At 34.2% G+C, this 22,591-nt stretch overlaps 1 pseudogene; it reads left to right on the top strand.

Annotated features, from left to right (window-relative positions):
* Positions 1 to 2,224: 2,224 nt before the first annotated feature.
* LOC149167513 (E3 ubiquitin-protein ligase RING1-like) lies at positions 2,225 to 3,577 on the top strand (annotated as a pseudogene).
* The last annotated feature ends 19,014 nt before the right edge of the window (positions 3,578 to 22,591 follow it).

Consider the following 22,591-nt stretch of genomic DNA (forward strand, 5'->3'; position numbering starts at 1 on the left):
ATTTAACCTTTACAATTGTTCAGACATCAAATATACCCAGATCATGATATTTACAGATCATGACATGCGCCAATTATTAAGATAAAAAATCAAAACCACACAAAGATGCTTCTCTTCAAGCCTTAAGATCTTGACCCATCAATAGAACTTATTCTTCATCAAGCGCTCAAGTTCATCCTTGATTCAAATCCAGTTGTGCACCATAACCCAATAACCTGTAATCTAGATCTTGCTCTTCATTAGATATGCAATTCATAAGTTCTTTTGCCTAATGTTCTTCTCCTCCTTTTATAGTCCTAGGCCTCACTCAATACCATGGACCAAACCACTTAGAACCAATACCGTGGACCGAATACCTGGGGTCAACACTTGGAGTCAAATACCATGGTTCAATATTGAAATACCATGGATCAAATACCACGGACCAAAATTTAGCATTCGAACATGTACATGCCTTTCCTTCTGTGAAATTTCTTGTGTACATATATGCGCCTTTTGTTTAATGAAGCAGCGTGTATATACGGGTTGGTCAAGATGAACCCATGTATACCTTTCTTTCTTCATTCTAAGAGGCTTGAACTGTGATTTGTCATCTGAGAGGGTTGCCATCAAGTACAACACCTGTATTACCTATATCATAATGCTAACAGAACATGTTTAGAGGTACAAGGATTCTCCAACAAAAGATAAGGCATGCACTAAAAAATTCATTCAAGAGATGGATCACCCATCCCTAGTATAGCCATCACTTTTGTGAGGGTTGAGTCATTGTCTTTTTTTTTCTGTTATCGCTTCCCAGTTATTTTTACCTTGTTTCGGATAGGCATTCCTAGAGATCTAAAATCTCCCAGAGCCTTCCTTAAATGGATCTCCTATATTTGCAAGGTTATCTCCAAGAAATGGAGATGATTACAGGCATAGATAATCTCATTTTTTATCATTCAACGCCATCATGCTTTTCTAAGGACAACATTTAGCCTTTGTTTGTAGATTTTGTCGAAGGAGAACTATGCCATCATCAAAGAGTTGATGAGAGATACCTGATCTCGAAAGTGAGGAAACTCTTAAGTTTTGTAAATTAGAGAAAATATCTAAAGTTATGTGAGTCTCCTCTACATGGTTGTAATTGGAGTCTCCCCTAGCAGTTTGCACCTAAGGACCAAAATGCCAAATCTCATTCAAAGATCTTGTGTATTTAGAAATTATGATTCTTATTGAAATATGAGACTTTTTTTCTAAAGTTTTCTTTCATTGAGAAAATTGATCAACAAAGAATCACCTGGCACAAAGAAATAATGTGATTTTCCACTCATCTTTCTTATTCTAGTTCCTTTATAGGTTATTTTTGCAGAATGAGGCATCAAATTGTTTCTTGATCTGCTAACTTTTTCTCCCAAAATTGTATTAGTTAAATAATATTTTGGAATCTATGAGATTGGTAACCAAAGAAAATCTATTTCAGAGAGCTAAGGATGAGACCTAGGAAGTTGGGCATGCTTAGGAAATAGTTTTTATTAATGGAATCCAAGTTAATTTAAGCAAAGTGCTTGTAGGGCATATAATACCTAACATTAGTGTATTATGTATTCTTTTGATTGATTTTATCAGTTATGTCTTAGTAGAAAACTAATCTTTGCTAAGAAAGCAGAGTTAAATTGGTGATGAGTTCAATTGATAGGATTAAACTTTTGAAATTTGTGTGTAAATGACATGATCCCTTATCCATGATGTGTCAAATGCTTTGACAAAAAAATTTCAAGTGTTGAAAACTACAATATGTGGGCAGACACCATGATTTGGGAAAATATAACTAGTTTCAGTTTTCATTTAGTGTATTTGAGTCATCATTTAATGTACTCGTCAAAGGAATAAAGAAAATTATTATTATTATTATTATTATTATTATTATTATTATTATTATTATTATTATTATTATTGTGACTTATTAAAGCTGAGCAGTCATGCGTTCAAGGTGGGATCCAAGCAATGGTTTTGCTTCTCAAGAAGTAGATCACGCAGGAACATATACAATCAAACTTGATATTCGAGGTATCAAGGTGCATTGGGTCCATTTGCAGTGGAGTAAAAAAATAATTTTTATGCATATCATTTTTCTAGAGTCACAATGATGCTTGTCACCAGCAGGCAGATGCTATTGGATTGCATGCCCTAAGTAGCAGCAGGGGGAGGAGGAAGGGAGGAATTGGGTGGCACACGGATAAGGATGTCATATAGAAGAGAATGGAAAAGTTATTGGTGTCATAAGTGCCATGAGAGTATTAGAATTGATGCGTAGGAGGAGGGCCTCATTTTCCCCATTGCAACGGAGGCTTTGTCAAGGAAACGAAGAGACTAACACCAAATGTTGGGCACTAGCCATAGATACATGGGGGAGGGCAGGGGCAGGAGCAAGGGAGATTGCGATTCCATTGATGACAAGCTGGACCAGGTCTTGCTGGGGGTCGTTCTACAACTCTTACAACTGATCATGGCATAACCCAAAGGATGGAATCCCTTGTTGCTTTCTTCTAACATGGGAACGATGATGACAACAACAACAATAATAATACCAATAAAGAGGAGCAGAGAGGGAGAGGAGGAAGGATATGAATTTGGATGGATCCTAGTGGGTTCAATCATATCATGTTTACTCAAGGTCAAATGATGCTGAATTTGATGAGTCTGGGTGGGGGAATGTGGAATTCTTTGTTGATGACAACACAGGAGCATGACCAACCAGATTACCTGGTATCTTTGGGGATTATTTCCTTGGGCTTGGTTTGGATCAGCTTATACAAAAACTGGTATAAAATGACCCCAACAGGTATGGTACACCTCCCAACTCCAAAGCTTCCATAGGAACAATGCCCACCATTAAAATTACCAAGGACCTTCTTGTTACCAATCCTACATAGTGTGCAGTATGCAAGGATGAATTTGAAGTGGGAATTGAAGTAAGACATATGCCCTATAAAAACATGTACCATTCTGTTTTCATTCTTCCATAGCTTGAAAAACATAATTCTTGTCCAATTTGTCAATATGAGATGCCCATAGATGACGTGGAGTACAAGCAGGCTCGCTTCCATGGGCAAAGCTATAGTTTGGTTTGAAATTTTGGAGACATATCAATTGGGCAAGGTGGAAATCTTGATAAGTTTTCTTCACGGGGTATTTTGGGAACATCAAATAATGGTAATAATGAATCTTTCTGGCCTGAAATGAGGTCTAGCCATACCATGGTTAGTACTAGTAGTATTTCCCCAAATCAATGAGAAGCTTTTGGTGGTGTTGTTGCTATTATGTTTCCTACCCACGAAGTAGCTAATGTCAATGGTAGTGGTAGAGGGATAAGTAGGAACTTCGAGGTCACTCTTGAGAACCATTCAGGGCTTCCTTTTCAACAACTCAACAAGCTCAAGTTGAAACAAGCTTCGGTCCTGCAAACAGTGGAGAGACTATTTCTAGTAAACTAGATGAGGGAAATTATGTTCAGGGAAACAACTTAGCTATTGCCAGGGAAGAGGATGATGGCGACACTCTTATGTATGAAGAAAGAGAGGGAGACTTGGACTAATTGTTTGTAACTTATATAGTTGCCCCATATAATTTTTTACTTTATTTTTTACATTTAGAGGGAGCTCCCGCAACAACCTACTCTTCCATACTTTGTTGTTGAATATATTTCACTAATATTATATCTCTCCATAAGACCTGAGAATTAAAATCCCACCACATATTACAACAGAGAAGGGCTAGAATAGAGTACTTTGTGTCCCTTAATCCCTAGCCACCCGAATCTTGAGGGAAAGAAAGCATTCCAAGCTTTATGAGGTGATATTTTTTCCCTGGGCCAGATCCCGCACACAATAACTTAGCAATGATAGTGTTGATTTTGTGAATGATCATCGATGGGAGAAGAAATACATGCATCCAATACACATAAATTCCTTGAAGCAATGATTTTATCAAGGTCACCCTACCCCCGAGGATCAATCATCGGTGTTCCAAAATAGAAAGCATTTTTCTGGATTTTTGTGATCATCCATTCCCAGTCCAACAGTTTGTAACAAATAGTTTTGAGAAATCATCCAAAGTATTTGAAGCCCGAAGACAAAGGGATCAACTTAATCCCAAATAGAGCTTCTATTTTCTTCTCGGTTGAAACATCCATCTCAATCGATATCAGCTTAGATTTTTCCTTATTGGTAATGAGACTTGAGGCGCTACCAAATTTAGAAAGAATATAATATATAATTTTCCATTCTGAAAATTTGGCCACAAAAAAAAAAGGAAATCATCTACGAAGAAAGGATGAGTTGAAGTGGTTGTGGAAGAGACCCTACAATATATCATAGAAAACATTCATAGCTCAAAGGAACCAAAAGAATGAATGGTTCCATCAATTCATAGCTCATAAAAAATAAAACCAAAGATATTGTCTAGCCCCTGTTTGGAGAGGCCATTAGCCTCCATGTTTTATTCTCTATACACGTTGAGGAAAGATAAATTAGAGAAAGAAGAATGAAGGGCATCAATATTAGCCATCTAGTGATGTAGCAAAGGAGCATCTAGAGCGCTCCTCCCCTGCAACCAGCCAATGACAGTTTTCACATCTCTAACAATCATAATGGATTCAATGGGTAAACAAACAAGAGTTTGAAGTAAACCCCACAATGCCACAATCCTTTCCCTGTAGTTAGTGCCATCACCCCCATTTCAATAGAATTGAAAAACTCTGTTGGGACAAATCTCAATGAGAGCTTCACAACCACACCATCCCCCAATAGAAGCCCCATCGGAAAATCCAGTAGGGAAGAGTGTCCCTAGATCCAAAAGTTGAACAACCCTCTGAGGAGAGTTAGGAACCCAGGGGCCAATCTCAAGAAAGTAACCAACAATTTTAGCACTAGAAGAATAACAGTTAGGGTGCATGTCCTCGAATATTGTAGCATTTCTAGACCGTCATATCCCCCAAAGTACATACATGGGGAGCACCTTGTATGATCTTAGATTCAAGGAATAAAACATAAGACACTCAATAATGGAAGACCAATTCAAACTAGCCCTAAGCTTCAGTAATCTTGCAACATTGTCCCATATGGCATTCGTAAAGGAATACTCATTAAATAGTGAACAATGTCTTTGATGGCAGAATGGAGAAAATGGCATCTACAAGGACCCTCAAGGCCCCTTTTCATCAAATTCTCTTGGGTCAAGATGCGATTAAAAAGGTCAACTAGGAGGAACATTTGACCTTCAAGGGTGAATCCCATTTTCACATGGGCATAATCCATTCATCAAAGGAACTGGGTGATGGAGAACCCAATCATGCTCTCCCAATCTGCAATTTGTAATAATTCAAATCCAATAGAAACAAATCGAATAGAACAAATTTCTTTCCTAACCATAATAGATTCTTTTGGGAGTATTTAAGAACTGAACACATTCCACCCAACCATAAATTGCCTCTTCCAGTTCCCCCTGAGCTAATTTCTCCTTGCCCTCCAGAATCAGTAACCTCTTTGATTCATTGCTAGTTTATTTTATAGATTCCTTCCCATTATATTTTTAGCAGTGTCTTGCTTTAGGGTTTGCCAACCTTTTGCCTAGGCCCTTTTGTTTTAGATTTTCCGAAAAAATATTATTTTCTTTTTCTTTTAAGCATGTCTTTCTCTCCCGCAATGCTTTATTCCATCTGACTTAGTATTTATCTCCGACTAAATGATTAACATAATCTTTCTCTCCCATTATGTTAATTTAATTTCTTTTAATTATTTTGTCCTCAGGATCTTTAGGAGACTTTTAAGGAAGGTCCATCATGTGGAATTGAACACCAACAAATTTTTCTAAGATGGAAATGAGTGTTCTAAACTCTAGTTCTCTTCCCTTAATATTTCCAAGCAATTTATTTATGAACTCAATTAAAAATAAAATAATAATTACATCATCATATAAGTCCCATCATGGCTTCCGTAGTCATTGAGTCTAACAATATTTCAATGTCTATAAATACTAAATGTTCAAAAAGTGAAGTCATAGGGGTGTTACAATGCCATTCAATAGGTGAAAGGTAGTTACTAGCTCATTTATGAGCTCTACTTTCCACTCCCAAAGACAACATCACGTCTTTTAGTGAAGTTATGGATCAACCACATCCACAATCATAATTAATCAAGTTTCAAATTAGATGCCTAGGACTCAATGAATGGGTAATTAAGAAACATCATTAACTTGCAACCTTCCTCTTTTTCAGTGAGATGTAGCTTTTGTACTAATTTCTAGGATTTTTATTTCTATTAACAACATAATAATAATTACAAATTTACATTTAACCTTCATCAGTTTAATAACACTAATAAACTCTTTCCAGATAAGTATTTAAAGTTAAAGCACAACCAAACTAAATCATATATACATATTTACAATATAAACTCCAACTTAGGGATTATCACATCATCCTCATCATTCAATGAGAAGATAATGTCTACAAATTGTTTAGCCAGGATAGTGAGCTTGTAGTCTTTGTGATGTAACATGTCTTTCACTTCCTTGATTCTAATCACATTCTCCTTTTGTGTATCATCACGATCACTCAAGACTCTGTGGGTAAGGATTTTGGTGTGGTAGTAGATGTTGAAGGATTGCATATACTGTGATAACTGAGAGTGGGAAGAGGGAGCTATGTTTGGTATCCAACCTTTGGTAGCATTCTTGACATGCAGGTTATGAATAAAATGTCATCTATAAGCACCTCTGCTTCACTATTTTTAATTTCTTTCCTTGAGAACCAAGTCAGATATAATCTCATGGATTCAGATAAATGTATTAAGTTCTTAGGCTTAATACCTATATTAAGAGGATGATAAAAACTTATTATCAAAGGAAGTGGATACAAAGGAATATCCTTGGTAACTACCTCTTCCTCCTATTTCCAAATACCTCCCTCGATATTTACCAACTATAAAATGAGAAAAGCTTTGAAATGATAACTATAATGTGATATAAATAACATGAGAGAAAACTTTACTAAAAACATGGTTATTTATCCCAATAACAAAATAATTATGATAAAAGAAATTAATAAACCATCCAAGTGGCCAGTACCCATATTATAAATAACTAATATAAATTCTATAAATAACAAATAAATTTTATAAAACATAGGCAAGGTTAATATATGGAATTTTATAAGCTGTTGGCCGATATTCATCTATTCAGAAGAGATAGAGGATCAGATAGCAGATTCTACGCGCTGTCTTTTTGTAGATAGTGTAAAGAAACTCCATGAGGTTGGATGGGAAAGTATATTCTATGGATTGTCGTTTTGTATAAACAAACAGCATGAGGGTTGACTCAAGTGACACTACGTTTTTTATAATACAACACTCTAATATTCATCCATTCACAAGAGAGAGGAGCATATAGCAAATTTTATGCGCCGTCGTTTTGTAGATAGTGTGAACAAACTCCATGAGGTTGGATGGCAAAGTATATTCTAGGGACTGTCGTTTTGTATAAACAAACTTCATGACGGGGGTTGGCTAAAGTTCCAGTACATTTCCGAGAAATGCCTTCATCCCTGCGTTTCAGGGTATACGAACCTGCAGAATGGCTACGTTTCATTGGTTACATTTCGAAAATTAGAAGTCTGCAACCATCAAACTTCAATGCAATTGATAGAAATCAGAAAACATGAATGCAATTGATAGAAATCAGAAAACTTGAAGCGTCAAACTTCAATGCAACTCTTAGAAATCGCAAAGGAGGAACAATATAGTCCGTGCCTGATTGGAGGACAGTACCGATAGTGCTTTCGACAGCGCTGGAGTCCAAAAATGAGCGTCAACACTTCAAAATTATGACAGATTTGTCTGCGACTGTCACGTGATTTGTACTGTGTTTTGGTGTCCCATATGGACGTCCAAGACCTTCCTCACTTCTGGTCTTGAATAGAAGATACCATGGACAAAGAAGGAGATCACTCGCTCACTGTCACACTATACATACTGTTAGCAGGGCTGCTGCACATCAATAACAATCATTATTATCGTGTAAATAATAATTAAAAAATAAAACTCTAAATAAAAGGCCAAACATTTTAAATAATTTTTTTTAAATTTTACCAAAATAAAAGAAAACATTTATAATAATATTCTTTATCATTTACTGATTCACTCGAAAAAAAAACTTATTTTTAAATTGTTTAAATTTAAAAACAATATAATTGAACAAAACAAATATTGTTAAATGAAATGTTCATATCTGTAATCCATATTTTAGTTTTTGCTGCAATGAATGGTGTGAAATCACGTGTATTTTGATAACCTTTCAAGTGTCTCTCTATTATATGGTTAGTTAACAAAAGAAGGTTGAATTCATTAATTCAGGATCTCTTAAATAAGTAGAATTAGGATGGGTGAACATTGCAGATGTTTTTGCTCTGAAATTTATTCTTAACATTAAATATTTATTTTATAAATTTAGATATATAAATAAATAAATATTATATATGGAGAGAGCGAGGATCATGGAGGCGACTCAGGCGAGGGTTTCTGAACAATGCGCCGACGCGATACCTGGAGCCTTGCTCTGCTATGGAGCGGCCAGGAATCGGATTGCTGGAGACACAAAATACCTCCGGTTCTGGGCTGGTTTTTTCGAGGGGAAAGAAGCATTACGTTACGCCCAACGCCGGGAGCAGGACGACAACCTCAGGGCGGCATCAGATCTTCAATCGGAGGTTATTACCCAAACTCAAACGATTCTTACCCTGTCGTGCTGGGATGCGCCCCTCCTTGCGACTGCATGGCACAGATCTAGCAGATCTGTCAATGGGAAACAGAGGTGCATGTTTTTCATGGTCCATTTCGATAAGAAGTGGATTCATTTTGTTGATAAAGGGTTGCTGCTAACTGATATGGTTGAAGATCAAGTAGAGTTTGGGGCTTTGAACCTGGTCCCTCGAGGTGAAAAGTTTTTACTGCTCTATGCTGCGCAGATCTGGTATAAGATACAAAGCCCCCAGCATATCTTCAGATGCCCTGATATGGGAAACGGCTCACCAGAACGGGCCAATCGCTATAGTTCCGGGGTGGAACGATCGGATCTGGTCAGATCTAGGAAAAAGACAGAGGGAAGCCAGCCAGACCCAGAACCCAAACCAGTAAAATGTGATCTGAACAAGGAAGACACAGCAGATCTGAAGCAAATTTTTATCAGATCAACAGAAGGAAGGCACGTTTGTGTGCAGATCTGGGAATGGATGACTGTATTGGAATTAAAAAAAGAGATCCAGGACAAACTGGGTACTCCAGTTGCATTACAAAATCTTTTATTTTCAGGGCTCTGCATGCAGGATCAACACACACTCCAGCATTACAGGGTTGCAAAGGACTCAACTGTTATCCTCAATCACCGACTGCGAGGCGGATCTAAGGGATCTACATCAAAACCTACAGGATCCTACAGAGATGCAGCAAAAGGGAAAGAATCTCCAAAGGGGAAAGAACATGCAACTGTTAATTCTCCTCCAGGGCAGTATATCGTGGATGAAGTACCAGAGAGTCCCTCCATTCCGTTGGATATCCCAGAGGTAAAGTGCATATTCTCAGATCTACAAAAAAATGCAGTCATTTGTAGATTTAACGGTTTCTGGCCTAGATCGGACGCTTTGTATCAATGGATTCACACGGCATGGACAAAAAACTGCCGGATCCACCTATGCTCGAAAGGCTTCTTCATAGTAGTCTTTTGCGCTGAAGAAGAGAGGGAAAAAGCTCTCACCGAAGGACCATGGTTCTGGGGTAGTGCGGGATTATTTGTTACCCCTTGGTTCCCGGAGTTTGATCCAAATACCATGGTGGTGTCAAGGATGCCGGTATGGGTAAGGTTACATAATCTTCCGATGCACTTTTGGCACTTTACATCCTTATCAGCTATAGGGAATACCCTTGGAAGAATGTTAAAGATTGATACAGAGAGACATTTAAAAGGAATTTTTACATTTGCTAGAATTTGTGTCGAGGTAGATCTCAGCAAAGGGTTACCGGAAAGTATCATCCTGAATTTCAACAATACTCAATGGAAACAACCCTTGGACTACGAGAATACAGCATTCAGATGCAGGGGATGTCAACAAACAGGTCATTTGTTCAATGCATGCAAAAGCCTTAACAAGAGCAAGCCACAACAAAGGAAGCACAAAGGATGGCAGAACATAGATAATGTCATAAAGAAGAGAACCGCAGAAAAGAAAGCCCCTATAGTATCAGAAGACGAAGAAACAGAAGCAGAGGAGGATGATACCACCATAGAGGAGGTTGAAATAGAGAACCAGAAGGAAAATACAGCAGTCAACGAGGAGCTACAACCACACTCAATTCAGGCAGAGACCCAGCAAAATCAGCCAGAGATGACAAGCGTGGATCAAAGCATGGGAGGCATCAAACGACAGCATCACTCAGATACGTCAGACTCAGACAAAGAAACAGGGCAACAGAATGTAACAACCCAGTTAGTCATTGCTTCGACCGAGCCCACTGTGGGAGAGTGGCGCAAGGTTGAAAAGAAAAAGGGGCGAAAAACCTGAAGAAGTCAGGCTCTTTTCCCCTTTTTTCTTTCTCTTCTCTCTTCTCCTTCTTATTCTTTGTGCACGTTAGTTTACTAACGCTGTGAGCCCATGTGGCAACATACTGAATGCTTCATTGCATGTGCTAGTGTAACTTTTCATTAATTTTTTAATAAAAGGTTACCGCTTTTTTCCTTGGAAAAAAAAAATATAATATATATATATATATATATATATATATAATTTTTATTTTTAATTAATAATTCAAATTTATTTAAATAAAAATAAAAATTAAATTATGTAAAATCTAATTTGCTAATCTTTTTTAAAATATTTGTATTTTTTTAATTTTTAACTAATTTAGATTTATTTTAATTTTGGATCTATCAATTATAGAGAAAGATCAAATCTTTTTTCACTCAAAAGAATAATTTGTATGATGACAGAGTTGATGTTTCTAGGTTTGGTAATGCATAATGAATATGCATCTAGTTTTGTTTATTTATTAATTATTATAGTTATAATTATAATTATTAATTTAATATTTTATTTTGTTTTGTTTTGTTTTGTTTTCAATTTATTTTTATGTAATTTGGCCAAGTTAAAATATTTTATTGATAATTAGAATTAATAATTATTTTATTTTTATTTTATTTTGATCTAGTCAAATTGTTTCCATGATATTACATTTGTCACATACCTCCTTGACCCAATATCAACAACTACCTACAAATGCTCCAATCACTACATCTAACTTTGATTTCTTTTATATATATAGTGGTTGTCACATGCATAAGTATTAAATCATTTTACACAAAAGGATATGACATGCAATTATACTCATATGATTAAATATTTGACAACATAACATCAAAAGTAAAGAGCCAACATACAAAACATTTGATGCACCTAAATCAACTCCGATTAGCAGAAGGAATGTCACTTGGAAAACCGAGCACCGCCACCCAACCTATAATTGACTTCTTCCAGTTCACCCCTGAGCCAACAGTTCTTGCCATGAATCACCACCACCCAACCTATAATTGACTTCTTCCAGTTCACCCCCGAGCCGACAGTTCTTGCCATGAATCAACTGCCTCTTATTGATCACTTCAATGGGTATTTAATACCCTCTTTCATGATACGGTTTCCTTTAGCAGCGTCCTGCTTTCATGGATCATTTTTATCCATTTGCCTAATCTTTTCCCAGAAAAACTCGTATTTCTCTCCCGCAAGGCTTTTCCTCATAAAATCTTATCTTTCTCTCCTGCAAGGCTTTTATGTTTTTCTTAAACTTAGCATCTTTCTCCACCTAAGTAACTTAATAGATTATTATCTCTCAATCAATTAATCTTATCTATAATTGGGTCTAGAAGTCTCATCATGAAACAATTATCCATTCCCATTCATCAATGGGATTTCATTTGGCAAGAATCTCATCTCTTGGTGTCTCGTTTTCCATGTGATTAAATTATCTTTATTTATTTAACAATGAAGTATTTACTTTAATTGTTACACCTCACAACTAGTTTTTCTGTTACAACTTTGTCTTATCTTAGGTCTACATGGTAGCAACAAATTGTTACATACAATGGAGTGGTGTTACATACTCCCCCCTTAAATTTACACTGTCCTCAGTTTATTACTTCATATTACAATATATTTCCTCATTCATAGGTAGTTCTTTCTGAAACTATAGGTTCTCATGGCCTTGCCACATGAATGAGATCTTCCAATATATAGGTTACAAAGGAGTTCTACCAACAAATCTCCTTCCATTGCTACCTATAACATTTGTTTCCATCAATTTTGTGAGAGACTTTAGATGCAAAACTCAATTTTGTTTGCCACAGGTAATGTCATAACTTGATATAACAGTACTACTATTTGAGTGACTACGAGTTAATGTTTCCCGCCATTTAATAGTGATTCCTCATCTTCAATTTCATTGTTTGTAAATTATAGGAAGGAATGCACGTTCTTCCCATGCACTTATGTTGTTTCCGAACACTTACTTCTTGGAGTCTCCCTACAATAGTCACAACAACTTAACTAATATGTTTTATCAATCAACATGTATAAATATATCAGAGCATGTTAGCTCAAAACATAAGCATTAACATCATAAATCACATGTAACCATCATAAACTCAATCATAGATCACATGTAATCATCATAGACTAGAATCATAAATCACATGCATGCTAAACTGAATAACTACAGATAATTATCCTCTAATCAATCCTTAGCTTCCACTTTGGTCTTTCTTCTGTACATACTCCAAATCGGTTTCCCCACCAAGAAATCACCTAGTGCCTTCTCCTCAACCATGTGTACATACAAATAATGTGCATTACAAACATACAACTATACTTGTCATATAACATCATGTAATACATGCATCCATACTAGTACCACATCTACTGCATGTACATAATACCACTTGTATAATGTGTACGTGATAGAAACTTCCCATAGCATCACCTGCACAACATATAATTCGTCCACATGTTTTCATCCATGATAGTATTATGACAAAAAAATTCCTTCAATTTTTCATTCACACTACTTTTAGCTAAGTCCAACAAAACCATGCTTGGTTTGTTGATTGGAGATTAAGGAATTCATGGACCTATTTAGCTTCTACAACCAAAGCATAACTGCAATTTTTATGTCAAAATATTCAAGTGCTTTTATTTAGCTAACCCTCTTCATGTATCTTTTGACTGCAGGAAAATTTCAAAAAATGATAACACAAAGGTAATTATGTATAATACATTTTTACCATACCAATAACTTTGAGTTTTTGGATTGAATCTATTCCTTAGACAAGGTTTCAATAACAACAGAATTTTACCTCTGCTTAATCATAAAGAAAACTATTGACTACGATAGTTAGTCCAATATGGACTTCAATGTTATATTTGAAGTTTATTAACTTTCCCAAGAAAATAATTACTTGGTACTCAAAAGTACTCCACATATAAACTGGCTATGTCATATGATTCCTTGTTTTCTCTTTTTAACACTACTTCCAACACCTTGTTGGTCATGAATAATTTAGTGTATATTCCCCACCAATGGGACAATTATTATGCAAGTACATACACCTCCCATACATGAGTCATAAACGAAGGTTACCATGCTCTCACATTTCCAAATATCTTAATTTCGAGGGTACTATGTGTACTAGGGTGTGAACTTAGGTCATTAATATACCTTAACACTAGATCATTACCTGGTAGAATGTAAATGAATTCTTTGAAACCAATTCAATTATCAAATTATTTAAATAAATAGTTGATGCAATAATTGTTATGTTGTCATATTCAAACCAAGACAACAATATCCATGCAATCTGACAAGTAGACTTCTCCCATATGGCTTGATAGGAAATAGTGGTACAAAATATGCATCTTAGATTGTATGATTGTCAATTAATTTGAATAGATTGATATATATCATTTTCTCGAAACCAATTATCTTTTTACACAACAATCTTGATTACTAGCACTAGTTAGCCATCAATATGGTTAAAGCATCCTATTAATTTAACAATGAGTTGTTGCATTATTTGTTATCTTCTCTCTTTATCACCTAGAACTTTTTATATGTCACACCTTACTTGGTGCATGTATTATTTTACTACTAGCATAAGATCCTTAGATCATCATACCTTATATTAATGTGAAACCTTTTGGTTTACCAAAAATTTGTTTATTAATTTGGACAAGTCATGTTCCAAATCTAGTGTACAATTCTTGTTAGTCATTAGGTTGCTCTGAATTTCTCTATTTGTATTCCAAATGCATCAAGTACCACCATATCTAATCATTTTGTCATTTATGTTTTCGTAAAGCATGTATACTTTGTTTATATATAGTAGAAGAACACAAATCATTTTCATCTTATCACTTCCCACAAGAAGTACATGTGTAAGACCTACCATCATTCTATTAGAAGTATCTTCTTCTTGATGTACATTTGAAAGTTCCCTATCTGTGCAATATTAACAGAACCCCATCTATATCTTCAAGGTTGTGAAGTTTGAGGCTACATACTTTCAGTTGCAATAATTTACACATTGGAATTTGAGTGAACCTAAGAATGTTTCTTTGAGCTTGTATTCAATACTTCTATTAATTGGGAAGCACTAGGAGCCGTTTTTATACCCCTAATATGTATTTACCCTATAAGTAAGTTTGTGCGCTAGTCCCATTGACCTACGTATGAAGGTCATAAAATTTTTAATGTATAATGTCTTCTTCAACATGTATACAGTGAGTTGTATTCATGTGTGCATATGCTTCACAACTCTGACCCTCGTTCAATATAATTTGTGCCTCTTATCTATCTTAGTTATAATTATTTAGATATTTCTTTACTCAAAAGGAACTTGTAGCTTCCATCTATGCATGTTGCTACTGAATATCTGAATAATGACTTGGTAAAATTTGATTCCCTTAAATAGTGTATATTTGGAGCATTTACACAATAATGGTGAATTAAACAAATCCACCATTGAAAAAACCATATCCAAAAATGAATTGCATCATTACTTGTGGATGCACCAATCAACACAAAAATATTAAATGGAAATACAATTTTAAATAGTCTCATACCACGTAAAAGGACCTATCTTTCATGAGCTTAATGATATTTCATGGGAATTTGATGAAAAGATCCAATTAAGGAAAACCTTCATAATTTGTTCTAGGATGGAACTCAATTAATTCAACCATCAATTTCAGACACTTTTTATAGAATATCATGAACTTATTTCTTATGAATTATAGAGAGTCCATCTATATACTTTTGCTTTTTATTCTTCCTCTTGTTGTCCATGATATATGGAAAAGAAAACTTATCTATTTAATCTATCTTTGTTTGCTAGTTACCTCATAAGAGTTCAATTTTTCTTCCCTTCATATCTCATCTCTTCTCAAGATCGCTATAAGTCTAAACTTAATGTCATTCAGCTATGTCCATGGATAGATTATCTTTATCAACATTGGTTGAATTTTTTTAGACAATGTACAACTCATAATTTAATTTTTATATGAGCAGGTAATATGATGATAATAGGGAAGAAGAGACTTATTGGCACACAATTAAACATAGGATTCAAGTTTTCTTATCCACCATTTCTCCTTTCAACACATGCATTCATATTTATACGACATGATGACCACACCAACAACTTTTAATACAATAACCATACTTTACAAATATTACAAATTTGTTCATTAATCAAGCTCAAATATAACCATCTAAAATTAAACCAATTTTTAAACCATTGTAATTAGTGAGAAGTTTCACACCCTCCATGTAGCTGAGCCATACATGCGAGCCATACATATATGTAAGCACATGAATGTAATCACATCATCATTTTGGGACATTATTCACTCATCGTATGTACTGGGAGGGTTAAAAATACATCCCTCAAGCATAATGTAAATTAACAACTCTAAGGAGAAAGTATTCATATTCTTAGGAGATTCCTTACACATAAAAAAAATATCTCATATAAAATTGTACACACTCTTTTGTGTAGTTCATTTATACACAAAGTGTCGACACGTCTTTTAATATTCTTTTTACGTAATGACTTAAAATAATTGTCATAATAATCTAAAAACAGTATCGTTGCCATCAAGGAAATCATGACAAATATGTCAACCAGGTTATACATGTTTTGGTGTTTTTCACACATTAATGTGTACAAATAAAATATGTGTAGGGAAGTGCTCACCAATACATACAATACCTACAACTACCAATAGGCATCTTCCATGTATTTGCATTACTTCCTACTCCATTACAACACTCAAAATCTTTATATTATATAACAATATCTTAAAATCATCTGTTCCAATATACCTTACGATTTAAGTTAGTTACAAACCCATGAAAATAAAAAAAAAATTCTAACTCGTAAGAATATACCTCTTATTTCAGTAGGAACTATGATGCCTTTTTAATGACTGTAATGGAGACATTGTAAAAGTGAATCCTATCCATACACAACAAATCAGACATTGGATTGTGACAAAACTAGTTAATATAGTTCAAGCATTACAACACTTTAATCTCCATATTCCATTTGTATTTTAAAACCTAACTTGCCAAATAAAGGGGTGGGTAACCAAGTCAAATTCATAAATCATGTGATATGTATCTTGCGAATCCCCCATGTGCAAGTGCTTGATCCTTCTATATTAAAGGGATAAGTGTACGCAAGCCGATTGGGTAACATCTCTTTCTCATATTGATAAACCCAAAACTTGGATGAGCCTTAAAACCAAACTTTAACATGGCTTCTGCCTTGGGGAAAGAGAACCCAAACATCGAAAATTGTGAGACATTATGTGTGAAGGAAGAGATACAAAGATAGTCTAAAATGATGTTCCCATAGAGATAACCCTCCTAAAATGCTGTCATTGGTTGTAATAATCGTGGATTGAATAGAATCTATCCCACAACCGTAGACAAAACCAAGTTTACTATACAAATAAGATTCATTCAAGTCTCCACCACTTACTAGATTGATGCAATCTTAAACCATACCAAGCCTCTGCCTGTCCTGCACCAAATCCTAAAGCTTTTGAATTAAACTACTTGATATATACTGATACAAGGCCATGTGGGTACTTGATAAATTTTAATGAGAACCAATGTGGCTTCTAAAAATTTAATCCATGGTAATGTACACGATTGAAAAGCTCTTTGAAAGATGCAATGTGGGTGCAACTTAAAAAAAATGAACCGCATCTATTTGAGCCAACTGGACACATAAATTATATAGTCTGTTACATTCATGATGAACATCGTCCATCTCTATTCTTGGTGGAAGAAACTCATCTACAAAAGAAGTTGAATGAGTTATTCACTGAATATGTACTCTACATGTTTTCCTTAAGAAAGAGGGTGGAACCCGATGTTGATAACTCATATGGATATTGGGGGATTCTAAAACGATATTTCCAATCCCAACTATACAACATAAAGATAAGATAGAGTTACAATATGGGGTCAGCTAGAAAAACTAGATAACCATTCCCCAAACAAAATGCGTTGATGGCGTGACAACATGGATAAGAATTATCCACTAAATGATTTTATGATCATGTCCATAAGGATAACCATTATCCAATGGGTATGCTCATTATCAAACATATCTAGCTCAATGAATAAAGCAAGCGGAAAAATCAGTATTGAAAGGGAAACAATAGTTGACAATGAGCTTTTCTTCGATCATCAAACTGGAAAGATGTCGTTTTATTTAAATCACAAGTTTCCATAGACGTTAGTGATCTTGGGTTTTGAAGAAAATTAGGAAACAATAACTCCAAAAGGTGGAAGTATATATTAATTAAACAATGTCTTGGAGGTCTCTCTGTGGCTTGTCATGGCCTCCACGATTCGGGTCGAGGTTATTGGCACCACTCTGTTTCAAGTGCCACAGAGGGATAGGCCAATTCATTGTTAGGTTTCAACACATATAGGCATTATAACCCCATGACCAAATTGGTCCATCATGTGACAATGTTATGGTATGCCCCAGCTGCAATTGCAGCATTTTCACGTCTCGATGTTGTTTTACATTATCTAAAATTGTATTGTTGGATGGAGTTTCTCTCTCTCTTCCATCCATTTCTATAGGAAAATTTACAAGGAGAAGCTCATTTTTCACCCTACCGGTCCCTAGATGCTCAAACATACCCTTTCCCCATGCATAAACACATCCATCCCTAGTTAGTACTAGATTACGAGATTCTCCCATTGAGATCTGTTTAACTTTCACAGTAGCACATTCATCTTCTGTACTTTCAACATCATCCATCTTTGTAAGAAAATGTATGATGAATTTCCTACCACCAAGCCTTAACAAGAGATAAATTTTAGATGAAAGGAAGTTTTAATAAGAAACATAAACTTCACATGTCCCAATGAACTTTCGCCCACCTTCACCAATTGTTTTTAAAGTTTTGCAGACACAAGAAAATATACCCATGGTATACATGAGTCATTTGGATTGTAAATTTCTTTGATAACACTCTTAATCCAATTACTCAAATCGATTTGTGGTCTCAAGGCTACAGGGCAGAGCGTAATATTGATTATTCAGGGTAGGTACCCGTGGTAACATAATTCGTCAGGCTCTTCTCCTTGTTTTGTTTTCATGTAATACCCTTCAAGTATTGACCATTACATATAGTTATAACATATATCGTTTATGTCGATATTTGAAAAATAAGATATCAATCGACCTTTAGGCTTAACCATACACATAATTCTCATAACACTTCGACCCTCACTATTTTTTAGTGATCCATGCACACAGTAATCATTTATTTGTTCTAAAACTCACTGCATTGATCACTAAAATATGTATTCTCTCTCTCTCTCTCTCTCTCTCTCTCTCTCTCTCTCTCTCTATATATATATATATATATATATATATATATATATACACACACACACACATACATATGATGGATACAATGGATCAACAATGCGGACCTTTAGGTCCAAATTAATAGACTTATCTACTACGTTCCAAATCAACACTTCACATTTACTATGCATACATTATATCCTAGAGGAAAGAATCAACATCGGAATTCAACATAGTAAGATTAGGGATTTTTATTTCATTCCTTTGATGACCAAAACAAGAATTAATGCATTCCACACAAACCACAAATTCATATTCAATGGATAAACTGTCACCCACCATGCCTACATTGTCATAACTACATTGTAGCTAGTATTGCCATATATCATGTTCGTAGTCCTACTATCATAGTCGAAGGTATTACTGCAATACAAGCCGTAGTGAATAATGTGTATCATAGTTAGCACGAGCCTCTGTGGATGTAATTCAAACCATGATGCATAATGTGTAACATAGATAACATGAGCCATCGACTATACAGAGGTGGATTAGCCCATAGGCTGCAATGTTTAAACTTAGGGATACGATACCATTTGTCACATACCTCCTTCACCCAATATCAAAAACCACCTACAGATGATCCAATCACTACATCTAATTGTGATTTATTTTATATGTACAATAGTTGTCACATGCATAAGTATTAAATCATTTACACACAAAGATATCACATGCAACTATACTCATATGCTTAAATATTTGACAACATAACATAAAGAGAAAAGAGCCAACATACAAGACATGCGATGCATTTAAATCAGCATGGATTAGTGGAAAGAATGTCACCTAGAAAATTGAGCATCGCCTCCCAACATAGAACTGACTTCCACTAGTTCACCCCTGAGCCGAGAGTTCTTGCCATGGATCAACTGCCTCTTGTTGATCTCTTCAATGGGTATTTAATACCCTCTTTCATGATATTGTTTCCTTTAGTGGCATCCTACTTTCATGGATCTTTTTTCTCCATTTGCCTAGGTTTTTCCCAGAAAATCCTACCTTTCTCTCTCGTGAGGATTTTCCTCATAAAATCTTTCCTTTATCTCCTGCAAGGCTTTTATGTTTTTCTTATACTTAGCATTGTACTCCAGTTAAGTAACTTTATGGTTATTTATCTCCGAATCCATTGATCTTATCTAGAATTGGATCTAGAAGTCTTATCATGAAAGAGTTATCCATTCCCATTCACCAATGTGATTTCATTTGGAAAGAATCTCATCTCTTTGTGTCTCATTTTCCAAGTGATTAAATTATCTTTATTTATTTAATAACGAAGTATTTACTCTCATTGTTACACCTCAGACTTAGCTTTTCTGTTACAACTCAGTCTTAGCTTAGGTCTGACATGATAGCAACATTACATTATAACATCTCTACCATATTAATAGATGAAATGGTTTTTTGACCATAATCTAGAAATACAATTTTCTAGTAAGATTATGCTTTTTTGTTGTTTAAAATACAATTTTGAATGCATAAATAGATTCACCCTTTGAGGTACTTGATCTTTGCAAATTAGGCAACCTAAATATATAATTTTTAAAAAAATATATTGGATTCTAAATAAAATTCACCAAAAAAAAATCCCCTAAAAGAACCATTTCATCTATTAAGTAGAACACCCAAACTTAATTCATAATCTTCATAAAAAATTATTAATCCACTTATCAATTATAGTGTTTAATTATAAATTATAGTGTTTAATTCCTGACTTGTTTATTTATTGTATATGGATATTTTCATATATATTATTTACTATAATTATTGTTAAAGTGTTTAATGGGTCTTTTGTACAGAACATATTTGTATTTGAATTTATTAAATCATTAATATATAGTTATATTTTTTATTAATTATTTGAATGGTCCACTGACATAATTTGTATTATAAATATACTATGATATTTTTTATTATTCTTAATTGATTTTAAGATTTATTAAATTATAAATTATTTATGAGAAATTTATTTGGGTAAAATCACATTTATAATTTATGGTTAACGCGTTTAGAACCGTTGAATTAAATATTACATAAATATATTACTTGAACCTATAACTTACTAAATCACTCGATTTTTTTCGTTGGCTTTGATTGTGTTAAAATAGTTTTTGAGAAAAGTTTTATGAAAGGGATAGTTATAACTATGTGAAATGCATTGTGAAGGATCCAAAGGCTCATAAAAATATATTTCAAGTTCCTTCCTTCATCTGAGTAAAACCCAGGTAAAGATACCTAGTAGAATGGTCATTGATCAACCTCTTCATATACACAATTTCCTTGATTTCAAGCTAAGAATTTAGTAGTTAGGGGATATTTAGAAGTGAAAGAGCAAGGATTTTTAATGAATCTCCACTCCCAACCTTGGCATTATCCACTTAAAAGAGCTCACTTGTTACTATGTTGGTTTTAACCATGTTTGGTAGACATAATTTTGTAATTACAAATATTGAACCATTATGTTTTGGTGAAAAACGACAAGGGGGAATTGTTTTGATTTCCATTTCCAAAGTCCTAGCCTAACTAGAATATCCTTTTTCGGCCGAGACAGGCCTAAATGTGTTAGATTAAGGGATTAATTATTAGACTAACCTTGGTGGATGAACCAAGCATATACTAAAAGTGTGAAATGTGTGTTGTGTAGTTCAAAATAAATTTGATTAAAAAGTAACCTAGAATATAAATAAATGAAATATAAAATATTGAGAAAATAATCAATTTAAAACAAATACTCAAGGAAACAATTAAAGTAAAATGTAAATTAAATCTAAGTTTCTGAGTAAACAACCAATTTAAAGTAAGTACTGGACTAAATAAACCTTTTCGTTAGGTAAATTAGATTTCCAAGACAAAAATAAAATTGCAAATATATATTTCAAGGACAAAACAAGCTACTATAATCGAAGACTTACAAAGCAAATAATTCCCAACAAGCAACCTTCAAATACAAGTAAAATTCTATGAACATTGACTCTTTTATTTCACCAATTTTTTGTATAATAGGAAATAAATACCTAATTAAAATAGAAAATATATATGATGTACAACGAATATAAAGAAAATAATGCCCTGGAAGAAAATATGTAATGGCCTATTACATAAATTGACCACTACGAAAAATACTAGGGAAAGAATGTATTTTTTTTTCATTTGATGCATTTGAAGAAAGGGTTTTTAATGAAAACAATATAGGGTTCTATATTTAAGTCTATTTTAAAACAAATATGAAAGAAAAAATCTAATTGCGGAAGGTGTTAGAAACTCACGGTTTTTTCCGAGAGAATCCATTTTTTTATTTTTATTTTATTTTATGTAAATTTAAAAAACTAAAATTATATGTTAAAATTTTAAAATATTAATGTTTAAATCCAATACAAAATTTATTCTATTTTTTTAGTTATTTGGAGATAACCCTTAACAAACTTGTAATACAATGATGATAACTACCTAGAAATTACATTATTAAAGACAAATTTTGACCCCAGACAGAGCGTAGGTTCTTATAAGTCTCCTAATAACTAGCATATAGTTTTCTAGGAAACGTTGAGCACTCTTAACTCACTGT

Source organism: Pinus tabuliformis, chromosome 5_1 (genome assembly GCF_031772625.1).
Source record: "Pinus tabuliformis cultivar Carrire ecotype Pingquan chromosome 5_1, CPIR1, whole genome shotgun sequence".
Taxonomy (NCBI): domain Eukaryota; kingdom Viridiplantae; phylum Streptophyta; class Pinopsida; order Pinales; family Pinaceae; genus Pinus; species Pinus tabuliformis.